The sequence below is a fragment of the Drosophila bipectinata genome, unplaced genomic scaffold (assembly GCF_030179905.1).
Source record: "Drosophila bipectinata strain 14024-0381.07 unplaced genomic scaffold, DbipHiC1v2 scaffold_58, whole genome shotgun sequence".
Classification (NCBI taxonomy): Eukaryota; Metazoa; Arthropoda; class Insecta; order Diptera; family Drosophilidae; genus Drosophila; species Drosophila bipectinata.
The window spans coordinates 142605-165954 of record NW_027222982.1 but is presented as its reverse complement, the minus strand read 5'-3'; the positions used below and the strand labels follow the sequence as shown (position 1 = coordinate 165954).

At 35.6% G+C, this 23350-nt stretch overlaps 2 long non-coding RNA genes across 5 annotated transcripts in view; one reads left to right on the top strand and one right to left on the bottom strand.

Moving 5' to 3' along the window:
• Nucleotides 1–6949: 6949 nt before the first annotated feature.
• On the bottom strand, nt 6950–17873 carry LOC138927694 (uncharacterized). The gene is made up of 6 exons (XR_011444173.1): nt 17822–17873; nt 17231–17745; nt 8924–9004; nt 7939–8852; nt 7437–7880; nt 6950–7372 (listed from the first exon to the last, which is right to left on the bottom strand). It is a non-coding gene; the product is annotated as an uncharacterized lncRNA (long non-coding RNA).
• The window catches only part of LOC138927692 (uncharacterized), a 114217-nt gene continuing 108724 nt past the window's right edge, over nt 17858–23350 (top strand). For 2 of the 4 annotated variants that reach the window (XR_011444170.1, XR_011444168.1), the window contains exons 1-2: nt 17858–17995; nt 18049–18151. This is a non-coding gene — a long non-coding RNA (uncharacterized lncRNA). The remainder of the gene's footprint in view (nt 17996–18048; nt 18152–23350) is intronic. The other 2 variants (XR_011444169.1, XR_011444171.1) reach the window with 2 other exon arrangements.

Genomic DNA, 23350 nt, shown 5'->3' with positions numbered 1-23350 from the left:
GACTTAATTGCGCAGACAAGTTTAAATTCCATTTTTATACCCTTGCAGAGGGTATTATAATTTTGTCCAAAAGTGTGCAACGCAGTGAAGGAGACATCTCCGACCCTATAAAGTATATATATTCTTGATCAGGATCACCTCCTGAGTTGATATGAGCATGTCCGTCTGTCCGTCTGTCCGTCTGTCCGTCTGTCTGTCCGTTTCTACGCGAACTAGTCTCTCAGTTTTGAAGCTATCGTCTTGAAACTTTGCACACACCCTTCTTTCCTATGCACGCAGTATATAAGTCGAAACGGCCCGGATCGGCCGACTATATCCTATAGCTGCCATATAACTGATTGATCGGAAATGGTATAACTTTGGTGTTTTTAGAGTTAGAGAGTTCAAATTTAACACGAGAGCTATTTTTGGCAAATTATTACGACATGCCAAATTTCATAAGGATCGGCCGACTATATCTTATAGCTGTCATATAACTGAACGATCGGAAATGACCTTACTTTCGTGTTTTTGAAGATAGAAAGCTGAAACTTAATACAAATTCTATTATTGACCAGTTGATCCGACCTACCAAATTTCATTAGGATCGGTCGACTATATCCTATAGCTGAACGATCGGAAATGGTACTTGGTAGCAATATCAACTTTCGTATTTTTGAAGATAGAAGCTTGGAACTTTTTTTTAGGTTTTTTATTGTAATTAATTGGTTTTATTATAATGTAATCATAAGGATCGGCCAACTATATCCGTTGTTTGCGATATATATCCGGTTTTAACTGCAAGGGTATATAAACTTCGGCTCCGCCCGAAGTTAGCTTTCCTTTCTTGTTTTTTTTTTAATTAACAAAACAAATATGAATATATAAAAAGTTAAAAAATACAATACCTTGAACCACTGTGCCAAACAAGAAGCCGAAGCGGGAGCTTTGAAATAGTGCAAAAGAGAAATGCAGAAATATAGATAAGCCGGGGAAGAAGCAGAGCTGAGCTATGCTTGGAATTGAAATTATTCAATTTATTAATTGAACTCCAAATATACCACAGCACTCGCGAAGCGAGGTGTTTACATACTTTGTGAATTAAATCTTGTAAATCTTAACAATCTTAAAGCCTAAAAGATTGTTAAGATTCACAAGATTTAATTCACAAAGTATGTAAACACCGGTTTACCAATATTTGTCATAAACGCAGTGCGCACAAAAAAAACACGACCGTTCGCTTGAAAGAAAGAGAGGGAAGTGGACTTCAACTTGACAAATGTGAGTTTATGAAAAAGAAAACCGAATTCCTTGGACATATGATAACAACAGAAGGAATAAAGCCAAACCCAAAAAAAATTGAGGCAATACAAAAATTTCCAATACCAAAAACCCAAAAAGAAATAAAATCATTTTTAGGTCTCTGTGGATTTTATAGAAAATTCATACCTGATTGTGCCTTAATTGCAAAACCTATGACTGTAAACTTAAAGAAAGGTTCAACTATAAATTCAACAGATAAAAAATATTTAGAAGCTTTTGAAAAGTTAAAACTTCTCATTACATCAGACCCAATTTTAATTTACCCTAACTTTGAAAAATTATTTTCTTTAACAACAGATGCTAGCAATGTCGCCATAGGCGCAGTATTATAAAAAAATCATAAACCTATTTGTTATGCTAGAACTCTTAATGAACATGAAATTAAATATTCAGCAATAGAAAAAAAGCTTCTGCTATACTACATATTTTAGGTCTTATGTCTTTGGTAGAAAATTCGAAATTCTTAGCGATCATAGACCATTAGTTTGGCTTCATAATATAAAAGAACCAAATATGAAACTACAAAGATGGAGAATACAATTAAACAAGTGTGACTTCACTATTAAATATTTGCCGGGAAAGGAAAACCAGGTAGCTGATGCTCTGTCAAGAGTAAAGCTAGAAGAAAATTTTTTAGGAGAATCACCGGATAGTACCCAAGTGCACAAGAAGACAATCAGAATTATATAGGAATAACGGAAAGACCTTTAAACTATTACAATAGACAAATTGAATTTCATAGAGGAAATTCAAATGAAGTTAAATTGAATCAATACTTTCATAAAACCAACCTTTAAATAATGTATAAAAAAATCACACTTCCCTCTCTTTCTCTTAAGCGAACGGTCGTGTTTTTTTTGTGCGCACTGCGTTTTATTATAAATATTGGTAAACCGGTGTTTACATACTTGTGAATTAAATCTTGTAAATCTTAACAATCTTAAAGTCTAAACCGTATCGCTTCGCGAGTGCTGTGGTATATTTGGAGTCGAATTAATAATTTGTCTAAATTCTATTCCAAGCATAGCTCAGCTCTGCTTCTTCCCCGGCTTATCTATATTTCTGCATTTCTCTTTTGCACTCTTTCAAAGCTCCCACTTCGGCTTCGTGTTTGGCACAGTGGTTCAAGGTATTGTGTTTTTTAACTTTTTAAATATTAATTTTTGTATTATTAAATAAAAAAAAAAAAAAAAAAAAATATAAATAAAATGGAATTTAAACTTGTCTGTGCCATTAAGTCTTGTGACAAGACAATTTCCTCATCCCAGCCTGCCATCCATTGCTGGCTATGTGAGAACGTCGTACATGCCAAGTGTGCCGGTTTCACTGCATCAGTTTCGGATGCCATTTCCCGTAGGTCTGGGATACATTATTGTTGTGAAAATTGTCGTGCTGTGCATGAGGTCGTTCATGAGACAGACCAAAAATGGATTTAAAGAGCTGATCACTGGTTTTCGTAAAATCAATGACCAGCTCTGTGCGCTGGACACTCAGTTTAGTGGCCTTCAGCTGCTAAATGAGTCCCCTAAGCGTAAGAAATCCGCTGTTTCTGATCCGCCTCAGCCTCCTCAGCCGACATTAATGCAGCCGCTTATATCTCTGGCCACCCCAAGGGCTAGAACTGAGAAAAATTCGTCCGAATTTCTCAGGGATAATGAGCAATTGTCCGATATGTCCGCCATGGCATCCCTTCAAGTGATGCCACAGGTCCTAGGGAACGAAACCCCCATTAGAGTCACCCAAAAGGGTATTCCACAGTCCGGACCACCGGCACCTACTGATGCTGCAGTTCTCGTACCTGCGACACCAAAACCCTTACAGGTGATTCCTCCATCGAAACATATATTTGTTTCTCGGCTTGCCCCTGATACTTCAGAGATTGATATCTCGGCTTATATCAAAGCCAAAACAAAAGCCGATATAAAGGTGGAGGACATAACTAAATTTAAATATAATTATACACGGCGCACGTCTTCTTTCAAGATTGGGGTGCCCGCGCTGATGTTCAAGACGATTTGTTCTCCCAGTTTTTGGCCAGAGAATCTTTTTGTCCAAGAACATCAGCCTAGTTCCGTGAAGAAAAAAGTTAAAAAACCAGTGGGAGTGAGACTTCCCAATATCGGAACCACCGACCAACCCTCCACCTCTTCTTTGGCTACTAACCCAAAAAACTAGTTTCCTCATTAACTCTTACCTATCAGAATACTAGAGGGCTACGTAGCAAACTCCCCAAGCTATATTCTGATAGTTCTTTCTTTGCATCCCATATAATAGCATTTACAGAAACTTGGTTAAATCCGGAGATCTTTAGCTCCGAAGTTTTTCCAAGTAAGTACACCACTTTTAGACGGGATCGATCTCAGCGAAGAGGAGGTGGAGTCCTCATTTCGGTAGACTCTACTCTTGCTTCTGAAGAGGTGAAATCCCATGAGTTTGGTGACATAGAATTTATTTGCGTTAAAATCACTATGTCCGTTAAAGCTATATACATTACATGTTCATATATACCTCCTATGTCTGAACTGCCTACATATTGGCAGCATTTGTCCGCCATTCGATACGTCTCTAATCTTATGACGGATCGTGACCAACTCGTAGCGGTGGGCGACTTTAATATCCCAGAATTAAAGTGGTCCAACGTCGATAACTCACCATCTTTGTCACTTGTAACTTACCATGACTTCACCGCGGGCATGTTTGACATGTCCCTAAGTCAGATCAATCATGTTAGAAATTCGCTAGGTCGGCTTTTAGACTTATGTTTTGTATCTGATCCTGATGGTACTGCTCTCTCCAGAGCTTTTCCCTTTTCAACCCCAGAGGATCCATATCACCCCACGCTGGAGGTCTCAATCGAAACCACTCCTGGTATCGACCAGATGTCTCCGAGCGTGGTAAATAAGATTCGCTGTTTCCGTAAAGCTGATTTTCAGAAACTTAATACCCTTATCGATACATTTGACTGGTCTGATATTCTGGCGTGCACTGATCTTAATGTCACTTTAGAAAAATTTTATTTTACTTTAAATAAATTTTTTGACTTATGTGTGCCTTGGAAATATCCGTCCGCTTCAACAAATCCTCCTTGGTTTACAAGGTGCCTTACTAACTTAAAAAATAAAAAAAATAAGCTTTTACCTAAATATAAAAAAACCTGCAGTAGTGTTGATTTCTCAAGATACCTACTAGCTCGGTCGAATTTTACCGTGCATAACGCTGAATGTTATAGGAATTATATTGACCGCTGCCGGATTCAATTTACTCAGGATCCAAAGCAGTTTTATAATTTTGTAAACACTAAGCGTAAACACATATCTTTTTCACCTCTTACGTTTGAAAATTCCTCTGCGACTTCGGATCAGGCCATTGCCGATCTATTCGCAGAATTTTTTCAAACAACTTATTCTCCTCCTAAATTGACTGATCAGCCTTACGCATATAACATTCAAGCAGCAAATCTTATTTTCTGTCCGTTTTTTTCTGAGAACAACTTATCATCTGGTCTTTTAAGGGTAAAACCCATTTATTCGCCAGGCCCCGACGGAGTACCAGGCTGTGTGCTAAAATACTGCGCCAGGGCTCTGTGCAAACCTCTTCTAAGACTTTTCAACTTATCTTTGGAAACCTCGATTTTTCCCCTTAAGTGGAAGGAATCATTTATAATTGCAGAGGCATCTCTAAGTTGTCGGCAATTCCAAAGTTATTTGAAAAATTAATTACCCCTCATTTGCAACACCTTTGCTCTTCGATCATCACTCCTTGTCAGCATGGCTTTATTAAGCGTCGCTCCACCACCACAAACTTATTGGAGTTGACATCCTTTGTCATAGATGGCTTTTGTAAGGGATATCAAACCGATGTAATTTACACAGACTTCAGCAAAGCATTTGATTCAGGTAATCACACACTCTTGTTGAGTAAACTGAATACGCTGGGTTTTCCTAAAGACCTCTTAACGTGGATTTCCAGCTACCTAGATGGAAGGACACAAAGAGTCTTATTTAAAAACATACAGTCCCGTCTGGTCCGTGCTACATCTGGCGTCCCTCAAGGAAGTCATCTTGGCCCGCTATTATTCACGCTTTTTATAAACGACTTGCCCCCTGCTTTAACGAACTCTCTAGTTCTTATGTATGCAGATGATGTAAAGCTTTGTCTTCATTAAAAATCCATCTCTGCCCAATGCAGTCTTCAGTCTGACCTTGATAACTTTCAAAAATGGTGTTTAGCTAATGATCTAATACTTAATGGATCTAAATGCAAACATATGTCTTTTTATCGTTCTTGCCCTCTGCAAGCTACTTATTCTATTAATGGGATTGCCTTAGAAAAATTAACCCAGGTTAATGATCTCGGCATCCTATTAGACATCAAACTTAAATTTGCCGACCACATTTCCTTAATGGTTAATAAGGCTAAAGGAGTCCTTGGTTTTATCAAAAGGTGGTCAAAAGAATTTAATGACCCCTATATAACCAAAACATTATTTATTTCCTTGGTCCGTCCTATACTAGAGTACGGTTCATGTGTCTGGAGTCTCCAATATGGAGTACATAAGGACCGCATAGAATCCGAACAAAAGAACTTTTTAATATTTGCACTTAGTGGTCTATACTGGGATGCAAATCTTCAGCTTCCATCCTACAGTAGCAGACTTCTACTTATAAACTTACCTAGCTTAACAATTTGTAGGACAATGCTCGGTGTAGTTTTTCTGCATAACCTTATTAACGGGGATGTAGATAGCCAGCATTTACTAACACGCTTAAATTTTAACATTCCTAATAGAAGGACTCGAAACTTTAGTCCTCTGTTCCTTAGCCGTTGTAGTTCGACATATGCACTGCATGACCCTTTTAGGGTATTATGTTCGAACTACAATGGTCTCTACTCTATTACATCTCTTTCCTGTCCCTCTAATTTAAAATATAGAATTTTAAATTTCCTTACTAACTCCTCTTAGCTTAATAATTAACAAATAACTTAATATATTCTTAAAAATCGTTTCTTGAGCGCCTCTCGGTCGTCTGGGCCTCTAAGCTTTATGATGAATACAGGAATGCTAGCTGATGCTCTTATTGATGCACAAGCCATTTCCAAATTCTGAAAGACCGGAAAAAAAAATAAATAAATAATAAAGAAATGACTCATGAATATGCAAAAAAAATTAATTAAAGAATATTTATGCACCAAAAAAAGTGTTATCTATTTTCCTTATGAAATGGACTTTATAACATTTCAAAATGCTTTTATATAGATTATCTGCCCAAAAAACTTATCCAAAGTTATGCAAACCAGTACAATATTAACAGATGTCAAAACATTCGCCGAATTAAATGAAATTGTCCTTAAATCTCACGTAGAATTATTACATCCAGAAATAGAAAAACAAACAAGCCCTTTTAAAGAAAAATTTTATTTTCCCGATTATCAGGGATTAATTCAAAATATTATAAATGTGTGTGAAATTTGTAACCTCGCTAAAACAGAACACAGAGATACAAAATTATGCAAACCAGTACAATATTAACAGATGTCAAAACATTCGCCGAATTAAATGAAATTGTCCTTAAATCTCACGTAGAATTATTACATCCAGAAATAGAAAAACAAACAAGCCCTTTTAAAGAAAAATTTTATTTTCCCGATTATCAGGGATTAATTCAAAATATTATAAATGTGTGTGAAATTTGTAACCTCGCTAAAACAGAACACAGAGATACAAAATTTAAATTTGAATTAACGCCAGAAACCCTTAGCCCCAGAGAAAAATATACCCCGCAGGTATCATCTTCGTCTTCGTCGTCTACATAGTCTTCGTCAAGCTATTCGAGGGCTTCGCATCCTTCGAATGACTGAACTACTAGACATTCTTCCTTTCGCCGTCCAGCCACACGGTAAAGGGGTTTCTTTGATTTTTTATCGAAGGTTAGATACATTGTAGATACATTTTTGTGAATTATTTCGTGCCGAGTAGCTGATTTTTGTGAAGCAAAATACAACCCACACGTTTTGCATATGAGTTTTTGAAGTTGGCTTTGTACCGACGACAATTCAAGTCGTAGGGAATCTGGAGTTAAAGAGGGGAGTGTGATATTAGCACATTCAATATATAAAATGGTGATAAAGCTTACCTGCAAATATTTGTTGTGTTTATTTACTGATATCACGAAAGCTCTGCGTTGTAATAGGTCCAGAAAATTGCCCTTCGCATTTTTCTCGGAAGAATTTGAAGAATCAGGTAGAATTTGAAGTAATCCACTTCTAAATTCTCCACAACATTCTTCAGAACGGCATTTCACAATCTGAAGAAAGTATTCACTCTCACAAACATGTTCTTGATACCAGTACTGATCTATGTCTCCAGTTCTGCCTCTTCTTCGTTACGTAGACAATATTTGGCAGTCACAGAAAAGTCATTGAGAACCATGTTCAAAATTTTTTTCCTCTAAGTCGAAGTGTGGTTCTGCCTTGGTTATCCAAATGGCTTCCAAACATGTCGTGCGGCAATATCAACCCAGACAATTCCCGGCTTAGTGGGGCCATTCTCCTTTCGACTCGGTTAAAAGCACTTCTTCCTGAAATAAAAATGGATTTTACAATATAATTTAGCTATTACTAAGATAAAAATTTTACCTGGAGCATTTGTTGTGGCAACAAAAATTGCAACCAAATTGTATGCCTTAAAATGTTGTACTGCATTGGAAATAACCTTCCCATACATGGGATTTTCATTAGGGCCACCGGAAGTTATAATCACCACAGGCCTAACTAGTCCTTCATCGGTCTTGCTATTGATTTAAAAGACTCTAGTTTCACAATACTGTCGAAATCTCTAGCATGAGTTCCAGCAGTAGATGAAGAATGCTTTCCACTTCTAATGCTTATAAATGTGGGGCCAGAATAACCAACAGCTTTCGGGTCTCCCATTTTTTGTTGACTTATAATTACCCCCGCATAAACTGATGGGATTAGCTTATGCCTTCAATATGACTTTTTCCTTCAATCGAGGAAGAGCTTCTGGGCAATTGTCTTAGATAGGTTGCGGTTCTCGACAAGTTAAACCCTTCTTTTTTGAGCTCTTCATGGAGATCAGACAAGGTTTTCACACTTCTAACAAGGTTAGTGCGCCTCCTTTCAACAGCTCTACTGATGAAAGGCTATCATGATGAAAGCTCTACTGATGAAAGGGTAAACATGGCTATCTCCAAAATAGTTTTATGGAGAAGCGGTTGATCAACTTCGATTGGGGGCCTGCCGGCTGTAGATCGTTGGTTACAAAGACTTTTGGCTTCAGGAATTTCCTCGAATAGGCAGCTCAATTTTTGTTTTTTATTCTGCAATTTGTTGCTTGCGCTTGAGGCTTTTCCTTTCCTTTTCAATTTCTTGCCTAGTTTTAACAAGCTCCTTTTGGATTTCGCTAGACATTGTTGAATTATTTGCCTGCGCCAGGACTGCTGCTCTCTCAGTTAATGATACAATATTTGCCTTTTCTTGCGCAGGCTTTCTGTAGCTTCTTTCGCTGTTGACATTAGTTTTTGACTTTTTATCTACAATAGTAAAGTATTTAAGTGGTTAAGTTGGTCTGTTACTTAATATTTGGGGATTATTATTTACTTACCCTGATCACTCCATAGATCTAAATAGAATTTTCATTATCGATCGCTAAGAGAGGAACATCGTTTTTGGGAGTTCATATATTCTGTAAATAATTAAAATGTTCTGTAAATAGCACATGTATGAATGCATATGTTTAGCGAACTAAATTAAATATATTTAGAATATCGTAATTGTTTTATAATTGTTCTTTTTTTGCTGATTTCCATATGGCCGTTGCTTCCTTTTGGCAATCCGACGGTCTTTTATCTGGACATCGAAGCTTGTACGATTTAAAAAACGATTGAAATAGTTCACTTAGGTTTGATTCCATTGCAAAACACACGAGCACATGTCACAACCGAAACAGATTACGGTAAATTCCATAATTTCACAACGTACGGCTGATTTTCGATACACAAAAAATAGAATATGTATATCGACTTAATTACAAAATTGCATTCGGTACTTATTGACGGAGTAATCGGCGCACAATCAAATTTTGAATAAATACTTTTAACAACAAAATGTATATAAAATGATTACGTAATCATTGTCCAAGACCCTCCCTCTCCATATAATCAAACATAATCATTTCCTTAAAAAAAAAAAAATTTTAAAAATCTAATGGAACAAACTTGAGAATTTGAACATTTGGATCAATTTCAATATCTAAAAGAAAAATTAAAATTAGAACACATAGAAGGCATTGAATTAGGAATGCAATTTACAAAAATAGGTAAATTCAACCCAAAGCTCCTAAAACATGACCCGCTTAAACATATTAATTCAGAAAAATTGTTAAATATCAAAACATCCACTTGGTTACAAGTTAAAACTAATGAAATATTGATCATTTCTCATATTGCTCGTACTATTATTAAAACCCCCATTTATAAAATCTTACCATATCCGGATCGGAATCAGAATATAATAACCGAAACATTGCATATTACATAAAAACTCAGCAAGTCTTTAAAGTAAAAACAAAAGAAATAGTAAATAATAAATGTATAATAGGTCTCTTAAGACTAACAAATACAGAATGTAGATATACAAAAATGTACAAGAACTTCGAATTAAATTATATTGAAACCAACATTATAATAACATGGATTTTGCCAAAAACTTTGCTAAATCAGAATTGTATAAATAAAGATTTAATTGCAGAAGGAAACAATATAATAAAAGCATTCAACTGTTCTATACAAATAGAAGATGTAATAATAACAAATACTATGCTTGATTACACCCGAACTATTTATGTAAACAACAACATAACTATACTCGAACCTTTATCCTATATCGTAGCTAAAGAAATATTCCAAAACCATTTAAAACAATATTTTACAGCCCAAACAATTTTATTAATACTACTAGCAATAATAATTATTATTATAATCATATATTTGATTTATAAATTAAAAAGCATCCCAAAAAGGGTAATAATTAATTATAAAAAACAAAAGGTTATTAGTCCCGAGGAAGAAACGAAAAGTTCGAAAGAACATGACCTACAGTAATGACCTACAAACTAACCGCCTGAGGACAGGCTAAATTCTTAAGGATGGGGAAGTAACATATCAACAAAATTTCTTTAAGTGTATATCAGTAAATTTTGTAAACCGAAGCTGAAGGCTTTTGTATTGAAAATACAAAGCTGCAAATAGCCTCATTCCAATTCCGGATTTCCATTTTCTAAGAGTCACTTCAGATTGAAAACCAAAACAATATTTGGATAAATCAAATCTCAAATCTTTCAAGCCAAAGACAAAGCCAAAGGCAAATGCAGAGATTGAAAATATTGTTTATAAAAGCTATAAGTGGCCTGTATTTACGGGTTGGATAACTCTCCCCCTTCTAAAATGGATCGTCCCGATTCAATATGAAATTCGTTTAAATGATCTCTTCATTCTGTTTTCGTTATGTGTTTCCAACATTTTCTCTTGATTATTTTTCAAAAGTTGAGGAATGTTATCGTGCTCTAGTTCGTTGTAGAATGAATGCTCTGATTATATTCTAGAGCGGCTCTTATTACTATTTCAGAAAAGTCAGCTAAATTAAATTCTTCAACGCATCGAGCTAATTCTGTTAATGTAGAATGTGCCCTTTCAACTTGTCTTTTTGACTTGTCTGCGTAATGTAAAGTTAAATTGCACCTTTGTGCGAAAGATTTAAATTGGGCCGAGGTAAAGCTCGGTTCATTATAGGTCATTATTACTTTTGCTTGAGGAAAATGTTGAAGAAGTTCCATTACTTTATTTTCGATATTTAATTTATTTTGGATTTCTTTTACTACTGGTAATTTTGAGTAAGCGTCAATACAAGTTATGAAAGTAAGACCTTGCTCGTAATATATGTCAATGTGTAAATTTTCTCCTTCTTTACTTGGAATTGGGGTTTCCCCAATTGGAACTTTTATTGGGTGCCTGTTATATTTTTTTTCGTTACAAATCACACAATTTTTAATATATTCTTTTAATTTTTTAAAACAGTTTGGCCAATAATATAATTTACTGATCTGTTTGTAGTTCTCTTCTAGCCCCCTATGAGCACGGCTGTGTGTTTCTTCTATTATTATAGCTTTATCTTCCTCGTTTTCCACGTCTTGTAGAAAGATTCTTGTTAAAAGGAATGTGTTTGTGAAATTATTTTTTAATGGTAATTGAATTTGAAATTGGTTCTCTAAGGTACAATGAATTCTTACCGTAATGTTAGGTGGAAGATACTCTTAATATAGTTATTAAATTTTCTGGTGTGTCAAATTCAATTAAATGTCGTGTCCTGTCAAAGATTTTCAGTGACTCATGTATTTTCTACCTCCCCGTTGTTAATAACAGTTGTTGTTTAAATTGATTTAAGGATTTACGGGTCTCTTGTTTTACATTTTCAAAACTACTTTCAGCTGAATGCTGTGTGTTCTGATCTGAGTCAGACAGGTCTGTTTGTTCTGTATCGCTGTTAGTAATATTATTTATCTGAATTCGAGATATTGCGTCGGCTACAAAATTTTTGGTACCGGGCTTATATATTATTTTCGGTGTAAAGCTTTTTATGAAAGAATACGATCCTTTCATATCTACGTTAGGATTTTTATCCGAAATTGTGTAAGATAAGAATTGATGGTTGGTTTGAATTTCAATTCCAATAACTTCGTATACGTAATTTCTTCGATTTTGAAAGCCCCGTACTATCGCTAAAAGTTCCTTCTTATTAGTTGCATAAGCATGTTTTAGACTACGTTTTAGAAATAAAAGTAATTAGTTTTCCTTCTTGAGATAAAACTGCACAAATTGCGACGTCTAAAGCGTCGGTGGTCAGGGTTAATTTTTTTTTTATAGTCCGTTTGAAATAGTTTTACTTGAGCAATACGATTTTCTTTTGTCTCGTTAAAAGCTTTTATAGCTGGTTTATCCAATTGAATTAACATTGTTGACATTCTTTTTTAAATTTTGTCATTATGACCTCCAAGATATTTTGTTAGAGGTTTGGCTATGAAGGCGTGAAACAAAATTTCTATAATAGCCCGTAAGATTTAGAAAACTTCTTAGTTCCCGAATATTTTCTGAAAGCGGATATTTACTAATGGTTTCAATTTTCTCTGGGTCTGTCTTGATGACGTTATAGGATACGATGTATCCTAGAAAATGAGTTTCGCGTTTAAAAAACTTTGATTTTTTTAAGGAGATTTTCAGGTTTGGCCTTAAAATAATATAATATTTATAATTTTGTTTAGATCTGTATAGTGTTGTTCAATTGAATTTGAGAATATTATAATGTTGTATATATAGACATGACATGTTTTCCCTATTTGTTCTCTTAGAATATCGTCCTTTGATCTTTGAAAGATTCTTGGTGCATTTGGTTATCCGAATGGCATTCCCTCAATCCGCCTAATTGGTCGGTACCTATATTATTTATTTGATTTTTGACGGTATTTACTTCGTCGGCACTTTCAGGATTTTTAATACCCAAGATATTTATATTTTTATTGGAGGATATTTCTACGTCGGCGTTCTCAGGATTTTTAGTTCCCAAGATATTTTTTTTTTGTTGACGGATATTTCTACGTCGACGTTCTCGGGATTTTTAGTTCCCAAGACATTTGTATTTTTGTTGACGGATATTTCTACGTCAGCGTTCTCGGAATTTTTATTTCCCAAGCTTTTCTCACTATTTTCAACAAATAATGAATCTGTGTTTTCGGTACCATTATCATCAAAATACTTTTTTATAATAAATTCTTTTAATGGAAGAATATTATTTTCTTCAATTAAACGTATTTCATTTTTCTCCTCATTATCATAATATTTTAACTTTTTCTAATTTTTCTTCTTAATAAATTGAATCCAATTAGAATATCAGATTCTAAACCTTCGATTTCAAAAAATAATTGTTTTGTTTCAAATATATTTATTAATGCCTAATAATTGAGTAGCTATGAACTGTTACGTTTTTGTATATTGGTAGCTCGTTTTTATTTTCCCAAAAATTCCCCTTTTTATGTAACAAGCAGTGGCTCCTTTTAGGAAGCTTTTAGCTGCTTCTCTTTAGCGGCAAATTGTAATTTTGGTTATGATTAAAATTATTTCCCATTTTAGTGGTATTAATATTTTGTCGTATTTGATCAAATCGTAAGTTGTTTCCCCGATATTTACTTTTATTTTTAAATCCATTAAACCTATTTGCGAATTGAGCACGGAAGTTGTTTGATTCTGATTCTTGGACCTTTGTCAAAGCATTGGGTAAATCTGGTGGATTTAATGAGAAAAGAGTTTCTGAAATAGATCCTTTCTGAATAGTTTCTGAATAGAGCATTTCTCCTTATTAAATTGTTTGTTTCTTTGGTAATTACACTGTTCTTTCCGTATGTCATTATGGTTTTGTTTATTAGTAAGTAACATCGTTATCGTTATAGTACTCAGTAATTGTCATTCGTCCTTGCCTGAGGATACTTAGTTCTGATTCGAGAACATGTATTGGTCGTTTGTCACTATATATAAAGTCCAATCGGGATAAGATTGCTTTAAAGTTTAAAACTGTGCCATGATTAATAAGAGCATCATGGGCAGCTCCCATAATTTTATTTCGTAAAATTGTTAAGGCGTTCAATTTTGTTCACTTTCAATTTTATAGAGACCTTTTACAGTTTCTGCAGCTTCCCTCCAACCTACATATTGTGTTGGTTCCCCTGTGAAACTTGGTAAGGATTTTACCACTTCAAGTGATGTATCGCATTTTATAGCTGGGCCAATTGTTTATGTTTTATAATCTTCCACAGTTTTTGCATCTGTGGCTAGCCTTCTTTCTAAACATTCTACTTTCCTGCTAACTTCATTCAATTGAGCGTTTATTAATCTGTTTATCAATTCCACTGTTAAACCGCCGTCTGTGGCTACACTGCCTGCAAAAAAAATTTGGTGATGAACCTCCGGTTGCCATTGTTAAATTTAATTCACAAAAGCTATTTATCAAATCTTCCAGATTTATTCTTTATATTATTTGTAAAATCGCGAATCTTACTTTTTGCAATATATAAATCTTATATTTTTTTTTCTCAAATTCACTGATCTTAAATTATAATCTTTAATTTTTATACCCTTGCAGAGGGTATTATAATTTTGTCCAAAAGTGTGCAACGCAGTGAAGGAGACATCTCCGACCCTATAAAGTATATATATTCTTGATCAGGATCACCTCCTGAGTTGATATGAGCATGTCCGTCTGTCCGTCTGTCCGTCTGTCTGTTTCTACGCAAACTAGTCTCTCAGTTTTAAAGCTATCGACTTGAAACTTTGCACACACCCTTCTTTCCTTTGCACGCAGTATATAAGTCGGAACGACCGGGATCGGTCGACTATATCCTATAGCTGTCATATAACTGATTGATCGGAAATGGTATAACTTTAGGGTTTTTTGAGTTAGAGACTTCAGATTTTGTACAAATGCTACTGTTAGCAACATAATACGACCTACCAAATTTCATAAGGATCGGCCGACTATATCCTATAGCTGCCATATAACTGAACGATCGGAAATGACCCAACTTTCGTGTTTTTGAAGATAGAAAGCTGGAATTTAGTACAGACTCTATTTTTGGTTAGTTAATCCAACCTACCAAATTTCATTAGGATCGGCCGACTATATCCCATAGCTGCCATATAACTGAACGATCGGAAATGGTATTTGGTAGAAATATCAACTTTCGTATTTTTGAAGATAGAAGTTTGGGATTTTTTTTAGATTTTGTATTGTAATAAATTGGATTATATATTCCTAATCCCATAAGGATCGGCCAACTATATCCGATGTTTGCGATATATATCCGGTTTTAACTGCAAGGGTATATAAACTTCGGCTCCGCCCGAAGTTAGCTTTCCTTTCTTGTTTATTATGTTAAATTAATTCCTCACGCTATTGTCCCGTTGGGGTCTTCCTTCAGTGTGGTTGGTGGTTGATGGTCCTTCCTGGATACAGTTGATTAATGGATAGAGAATGTCCTGTCTTCCTTCATTGGTTTTATTAATGATTTATTGATTTATTAATGTTCTTGTAATTGTTTGGTTTAAAATTTCGGTCCACCTTTGTTTTAATTCACACTTTATGGATTATTTCAATAATTAATTTCCATTTACTTTGTTGTTAACGATCACTGTCATTTGGTAGTGTCGTTTGGTGGATGTTTTAATTTTTCCACTAAAAATGTTGAGTTGTTGACCGCGCGAGTTCCGTTTATGTTTACCTTATTTTTTATTTAACAATCTTATTGGAGCTTTGTGTGACGCGGCCCCACGAGTTGGGCGCAACTTAACTTTGTTGTTTGTCGGTAAATTAAAAAAATATAACTTTTTATTTTAAATTATAAAACTTTGTGTTAAACCTTTATTTATTAAACTTAATTATTACAAGAAACTTTCGTTATTCTTAATTATTTTCTGTCAACCGTTCGCGGTCCCGGTCAAAATAGGCTTCTTAATTCTAAATCTTATCCGAAGAACATCGGCCATGTGTTGTGTTTAGATTAAAGGCTTAAGATGAAAATGTCGCATCTTATTGTGAAATTCGATTAAGCTGATCGATGCAATTTGGTGGGTACTTGAAACACAAAAGGCGTAATTGATTGGGCTTCGGAGGAAAGCTGATGTTTACTTTTGATTTTGATTTGTTTATGGGAAACCGAGATCGGATCTCAGAGCCAAAGACAAAGCAAATGCAGAGTTTAATAATATTGTTTAGAAAATTCATAAGTGGAAAACCATAAGTGGCCTGGACTTATGGGTTGGATAATTGAGCCAAAGACAAAGCCAAAGGCAAATGCAGAAATTGAAAATATTGTTTATAAAAGCCATAAGTGGCCTGTATTTACGGCTTGGATATCTTGCATATGCGGATATGACGCAAGAAATCATCCGATTGCCTATTTACTTCCTACTGTTATTACATTTTCTTTCATTTACGTCTTTAAGGTTTAGGCGAAACGTGTTCGATGGCCCACAAGTTTGAAGTGCAACTTATTGTGTTTTGACACTCTGTCAAGAGTGCCGAAAGATCGGCATACTATTGAATATCCTACGGCCAGCAGCCGTTTCGCTTTCTTCGCCGGTTTGGCCTGGCTTTGCTTTCGGGCTCGTGTCCGTGTTGCCAACAGTTCAACATTTGTTTCGTCCGAAGACTCGTGGTCTGCTGACAAAAGCCGATAACTGCTGATAACGGGAACTTCTGCGACCAGGTTGCCGCCTCCAGTGAAAGTGAATCCATATTCGGCGAAAATTAAACTCCAGAAACAGACTCTATCGCCTCAAGAATTTAATTAGAATTTTACACGAAAAACTTGATTGTGACCCAGAGCATATTTCGGCGATTATTCAGTGAAATAAAATGTAACTAATCGAAAATTTCGAAAATATTTGAATATACATTTGCTTTCTTTAATGAGCCATATTTTTGAGTAGACATTTTAGCAGGTCGCCTTCATTATTAATAAACAAAAGATTGGATTTAATATAAGAAATGGAAAAAAGATACTAACATAACATAAATAGGTTCGCAACTCGTTTACTCCTCCATGGAGGTTTTAATTCGTCCAGGTTCCATTTTATTGGAGTACAGTTGAAGTAAGAGATGATTACGTGATGAGTCATTAAAAGTGCCGAATAAAATAAAGCGCCGAAGAGAATTACTTAATTAAAGTACAAAAAGTAACCCTTATCGTCCCTATTCATATATAGTACTTAGTACAAAGAACCATCTAGTTCCGAAAAATATTTGGTTTAAAACAAAAATAATAATAAAAAAAAATGTCGAAGAACTACCTGCTTACCTGCACACTTACCTGCTCCAACTTTATGCTCAACTGGATTGGCGGACTCGGCCACTGGTGGTGATTGTAAAACTTTGGGCCCAGTACCACGACATCAACGACGCCAAACGGATGACCATTTCTAGCTACTCGCTGGTGCTAATGGTCCTGCACTATTTGTTTATGACAATGCCACGTTCGAACGCGTCAAATACATATTCGTGACCTCCGGTCGCCGCTTGGAAGTGCTGTTGTCCACACCCTGAACCTGGCTTCCATCTTTCGGCCAATTGCAAACGTTCACAACCATCAGGCCCATCGCACCATGTCCGCAGTCATCTGGATTGCAGGAGCCGTACCGTATCAGCTGACAGTACAAGTTCGGATATTCCTTTGGGCTTAGGTGAAGCGACAAGTACACACGTTGCCTTCTAGGCCACAATTTACATTTAAGATTGCAGATTGTAGTCACATTATCGGTGCTCCGTTGGGGTTAGTTGATAAAAAACGTCACATGAAGTCACATAAGTTTTCAGTTACGTGTACCGCTTCAATAAATTAAAAAAAAAAAAAAAAACAAATATTTCGACTCTAAATTCACAAAATGTTAAATGAATAAATTACCCTTGACAAATTTTTGTGTTCCCCAATCTGTCAAAAGAAAAATTGTAAATTGCTACCTATTTTCACAATTTATACAACGTCAAGGTGCATTCGCAAAGTAAATTTTGTTTTATCTAAAACCTCTTTAATCATTGTAAACATCCACCAAGGTGAACGATTTTTGTCCCTCATGTGGTATGTATTTCTATTTAAAAAGAGAATAATGTACTAAAAGTGTAAGCACCCAGGTTCTGTTCAATAAACAAGTTAGCTCTCTCGTTGCCATGGACACGGGCTACTGGTATCATAATACATGGTATCATACATAATTGTATAATTTTATCATGACTGGTATAATAAGGACTTATATTCCCATTACGAAATTAAAAAATGTTTATGTTTATTAATTTAAAACAAGAAAGGAAAGCTAATTTCGGGCGGAGCCGAAGTTGATATACCCTTGCAGTTAAAACCGGATATATATCGCAAACATCGGATATAGTGGCCGATCCTTATGAGAATATGATAATATAACCCAGTTTATTATAATACAAAATTTAAAACAAGTCCCAAACTTCTATCTTTAACAATACCAAAGTTGGTATTTCTACCAAAAACCATTTCCAATCGTTCAGTTATATGGCAGCTATGGGATATAGTCGGCCGATCCTAATGAAATTTGGTAGGTTGGATCAACTGATCAAAAAAAGAATCTGTACTAAGTTTCAGCTTTCTATCTTCAAAAACACGAAAGTTGGGTCATTTTCGATCGTTCAGTTATATGGCAGCTATAGGATATAGTCGACCGATCCTTATAAAATTTGGCACGTCGTATTATTTTGCCAAAAATAGCTCTTGTATCAAATTTGAACTCTCTAACTCTAAAAACACCAAAGTTATACCATTTCCGATCAATCAGTTATATGGCAGCTATAGGATATAGTCGGCCGATCCGCGCCGTTCCGACTTATATACTGCGTGCAAGAAAAGAAGGGTGTGTGCAAAGTTTCAAGACGGTAGCTTCAAAACTGAGAGACTAGTTCGCGTAGAAACAGACAGACGGACAGACAGACGGACAGACAGACGGACAGACGGACATGCTCATATCAACTCAGGAGGTGATCCTGATCAAGAATATATATACTTTATAGGGTCGGAGATGTCTCCTTCACTGCGTTGCACACTTTTGACCAAAATTATAATACCCTCTGCAAGGGTATAAATATAGTCCATAATACCGTACCTTTATGTGATACCTTAAATAACAAAGAAAAGTGAAAGGAATGCCCAATAAACTTTTTTATTAACTGGCATCTCTGTTACACATTGCTACACCTATTACAACTTTCAAGGGCGACCTTGTCTGATTCGTCAAAATGAAGTCCCTTGCTGGCAAAAAGGCAATCGCTGTTGACGACCTAATTGTGTTATTAATTTTAAAAGATTTAAGGTTATGCTTATTTTTGACAAGTTTTCGTAGCAGAAACAAGAGGAAAGGCCAAACAAAACAGTGCCGGCAATTGCTATTATATTGCGCAAGGATATTAGGCAAATAATGTCAAAGGAGCTGCGACCATAATGACAGACACTTAACATGGACCTTTGATGGACACTTCTGGATGAGATAGTCAAGGGCATTGGAGGAAAACTTGAATGAGGATCCACCCGGTTGAATGATGGGCCGACAGTCAAATCAGCGGAAATGTTCCAGGCCCTTTTTCCTTGGGAAAGTGTCCTCAAAAGTGCTTTCAACAGATTTTTAAATTTTGGTACCACACGATTGTGTGCTAAAAAATCATTTACCTTCAAAATCAAATATAATGAATTTTTAATTGATTTTCCGTTGGGGCTTTCCATCAATGAGGCCTGAAGCTGGCAATTGAAACTGTCTGAGAAATAATTACGTACAGAAAAAGGAAAAATACAAAGTTTAAGAGCTTTAGAAAAGGAAAAATTTCTATTCACCTTTTTGACACGTTTGATAATAGATAATATTAGATTTATTTAGATATTTAGATAATATTCAAATAATAGATAGATAATATTCAAATATTTATTCAAATAACGACTAGACACCTGAATACGTGGATCCCAAAAGCGCAATCAAACCAGAATCCGTAAAAATCTAAGCCTCCCCAAAGGTCTTAGAACCAAAAGTCCGAAGGACTTGTAAACAAAGAGACAAACAGAGCCCATAAAAATTACATGCTCTATTCTTAAGCTTCTACTCACCTCACGAACTTCAGAAAAAATAAGTGAATCGTACTCCCGTACTAAATCGTAGTTCTCACTTGGAAAATCCTATTAGATCCTAAGCTGGCACATTATCTTCAGCAAGGAAATGGGAGAGATGGCTTTAGAGATCCCAAGTAAAATAGGATTACGGAAAATTCTAATTTCGAAGAGAGGTTGCCTGTTATTAAGTTCTGGCCATTATACCTTGGCAAATATTTATCCATACGTAAGGTGGCACAAAAAAAAACACCAAAAGAATTTGGGAGTGGGTGGATGCCATAGAATTCTGGGAAAATATTCTGGGAAAAATTTATTTCAGCCGGTCATAAAAGTTACCGTAAAGAATTTTTGCATACTTTTATCCAGGAAATTACAATAAAATTAATAATAAAAACTGTGATTCAATTTTTATTACAACGAGAAAAGCAAAGCAAATTCAATGCAAGTATCGGCCGGATACATGCGAGTATCTCAGAAATACATTGCACCAGAGCCTAATAACTGAGCACAAGCTGATTTCGAGTGTCTGTATGGGCCAAATAAAATCAAAACAAATCACAACAAGAAAGGAAAGCTAATTTCGGGCGGAGCCGAAGTTGATATACCCTTGCAGTTAAAACCGGATATATATCGCAAACATCGGATATAGTGGCCGATCCTTATGAGAATATGATAATATAACCCAGTTTATTATAATACAAAATTTAAAACAAGTCCCAAACTTCTATCTTTAACAATACCAAAGTTGGTATTTCTACCAAAAACCATTTCCGATCGTTCAGTTATATGGCAGCTATGGGATATAGTCGGCCGATCCTAATGAAATTTGGTAGGTTGGATCAACTGACCAAAAGTAGAATCTGTATTAAATTTCAGCTTTCTATCTTCAAAAAGTTGTTGGGTCTTTTTGGGTCGAAACGAAAGTTGGGTCATTTCCGATCGTTCAGTTATATGGCAGCTATAGGATATAGCACTCATGTCAAATTTGAACTCTCTAACTCTAAAAACACCAAAGTTATACCATTTCGGATCAATCAGTTATATGGCAGCTATAGGATATAGTCGGCCGATCCGGGCCGTTCCGACTTATATACTGCGTGCAAGAAAAGAAGGGTGTGTGCAAAGTTTCAAGACGATAGCTTCAAAACTGAGAGACTAGTTCGCGTAGAAACAGACAGACGGACAGACAGACGGACAGACAGACAGACGGACATGCTCATATCAACTCAGGAGGTGATCCTGATCAAGAATATATATACTTTATAGGGTCGGAGATGTCTCCTTCACTGCGTTGCACACTTTTGACCAAAATTATAATACCCTCTGCAAGGGTATAAATATAGTCCATAATACCGTACCTTTATGTGATACCTTAAATAACAAAGAAAAGTTAAAGGAATGCCCAATAAACTTTTTTATTAACTGGCATCTCTGTTACACATTGCTACACCTATTACAACTTTCAAGGGCGACTTTGTCTGATTCGTCAAAATGAAGTCCCTTGCTGGCAAAAAGGCAATCGCTGTTGACGACCTAATTGTGTTATTAATTTTAAAAGATTTAAGGTTATGCTTATATTTGACAAGTTTTCGTAGCAGAAACAAGAGGAAAGGCCAAACAAAACATTGCCGGCAATTGCTATTATATTGCGCAAGGATATTAGGCAAATAATGTCAAAGGAGCTGCGACCATAATGACAGACACTTAACATGGACCTTTGATGGACACTTCTGGATGAGATAGTCAAGGGCATTGGAGGAAAACTTGAATGAGGATCCACCCGGTTGAATGATGGGCCGACAGTCAAATCAGCGGAAATGTCCCAGGCCCTTTTTCCTTGGGAAAGTGTCCTCAAAAGTGCTTTCAACAGAATTTTAAATTTTGGTTCCACACGATTGTGTGCTAAAAAATCATTTACCTTCAAAATCAAATATAATGAATTTTTAATTGATTTTCCGTTGGGGCTTTCCATCAATGAGGCCTGAAGCTGGCAATTGAAACTGTCTGAGATATAATTACGTACAGAAAAAGGAAAAATACAAAGTTTAAGAGCTTTAGAAAAGGAAAAATTTCTATTCACCTTTTTGACACGTTTGATAATAGATAATATTAGATTTATTTAGATAATATTTAGATAATATTCAAATAATAGATAGATAATATTCAAATATTTATTCAAATAACGACTAGACCCCTGAATACGTGGATCCCAAAAGCGCAATCAAACCAGAATCCGTAAAAATCTAAGCCTCCCCAAAGGTCAGGCTTAGAACCAAAAGTCCGAAGGACTTGTAAACAAAGAGACAAACAGAGCCCATAAAAATTACATGCTCTATTCTTAAGCTTCTACTCACCTCACGAACTTCAGAAAAAATAAGTGAATCGTACTCCCGTACTAAATCGTAGTTCTCACTTGGAAAATCCTATTAGATCCTAAGCTGGCACACTATCTTCAGCAAGGAAATGGGAGAGATTGTTGGCTTTAGAGATCCCAAGTAAAATAAGATTACTAAAAATTCTAATTTCGAAGAGAGGTTGCCTGTTATTAAGCTCTGGGCATTATACCTTGGCAAATATTTATCCATACGTAAGGTGGCACAAAAAAAAAAACATCAAAAGAATTTGGGAGTGGGTGGATGCCATAGAATTCTGGGAAAATATTCTGGGAACAATTTATTTCAGCCGGTCATAAAAGTTACCGTAAAGAATTTTTGCATACTTTTATCCAGGAAACGTAATTATTATAATTATACCCTTGCAGAGGGTATTATAATTTTGTCCAAAAGTGTGCAACGCAGTGAAGGAGACATCTCCGACTTGAGTTGATATGAGCATGTCCGTCTGTCCGTCTGTCTGTCTGTCTGTTTCTACGCGAACTAGTCTCTCAGTTTTAAAGCTATCGTCTTGAAACTTTGCACACACCCTTCTTTCCTTTGCACGCAGTATATAAGTCGGAACGACCGGGATCGGCCGACTATATCCTATAGCTGCCATATAACTGATTGATCGGAAATGGTATAACTTTGGTGTTTTTGGAGTTAGAGAGTTCAAATTTGACATGAGTGCTATATCCTATAGCTGCCATATAACTGAACGATCTGAAATGACCCAACTTTCGTGTTTTTGAAGATAGAAAGCTGAAATTTAATACAGATTCTATTTTTGGTCAGTTGATCCAACCTACCAAATTTCATAAGGATCGGCCGACGATCCTATAGCTGCCATATAACTGAACGATCGGAAATGACCCAACTTTCGTGTTTTTGAAGATAGAAAGCTGGAACTTGGTACAGATTCTATTCTATATTCCGGTTT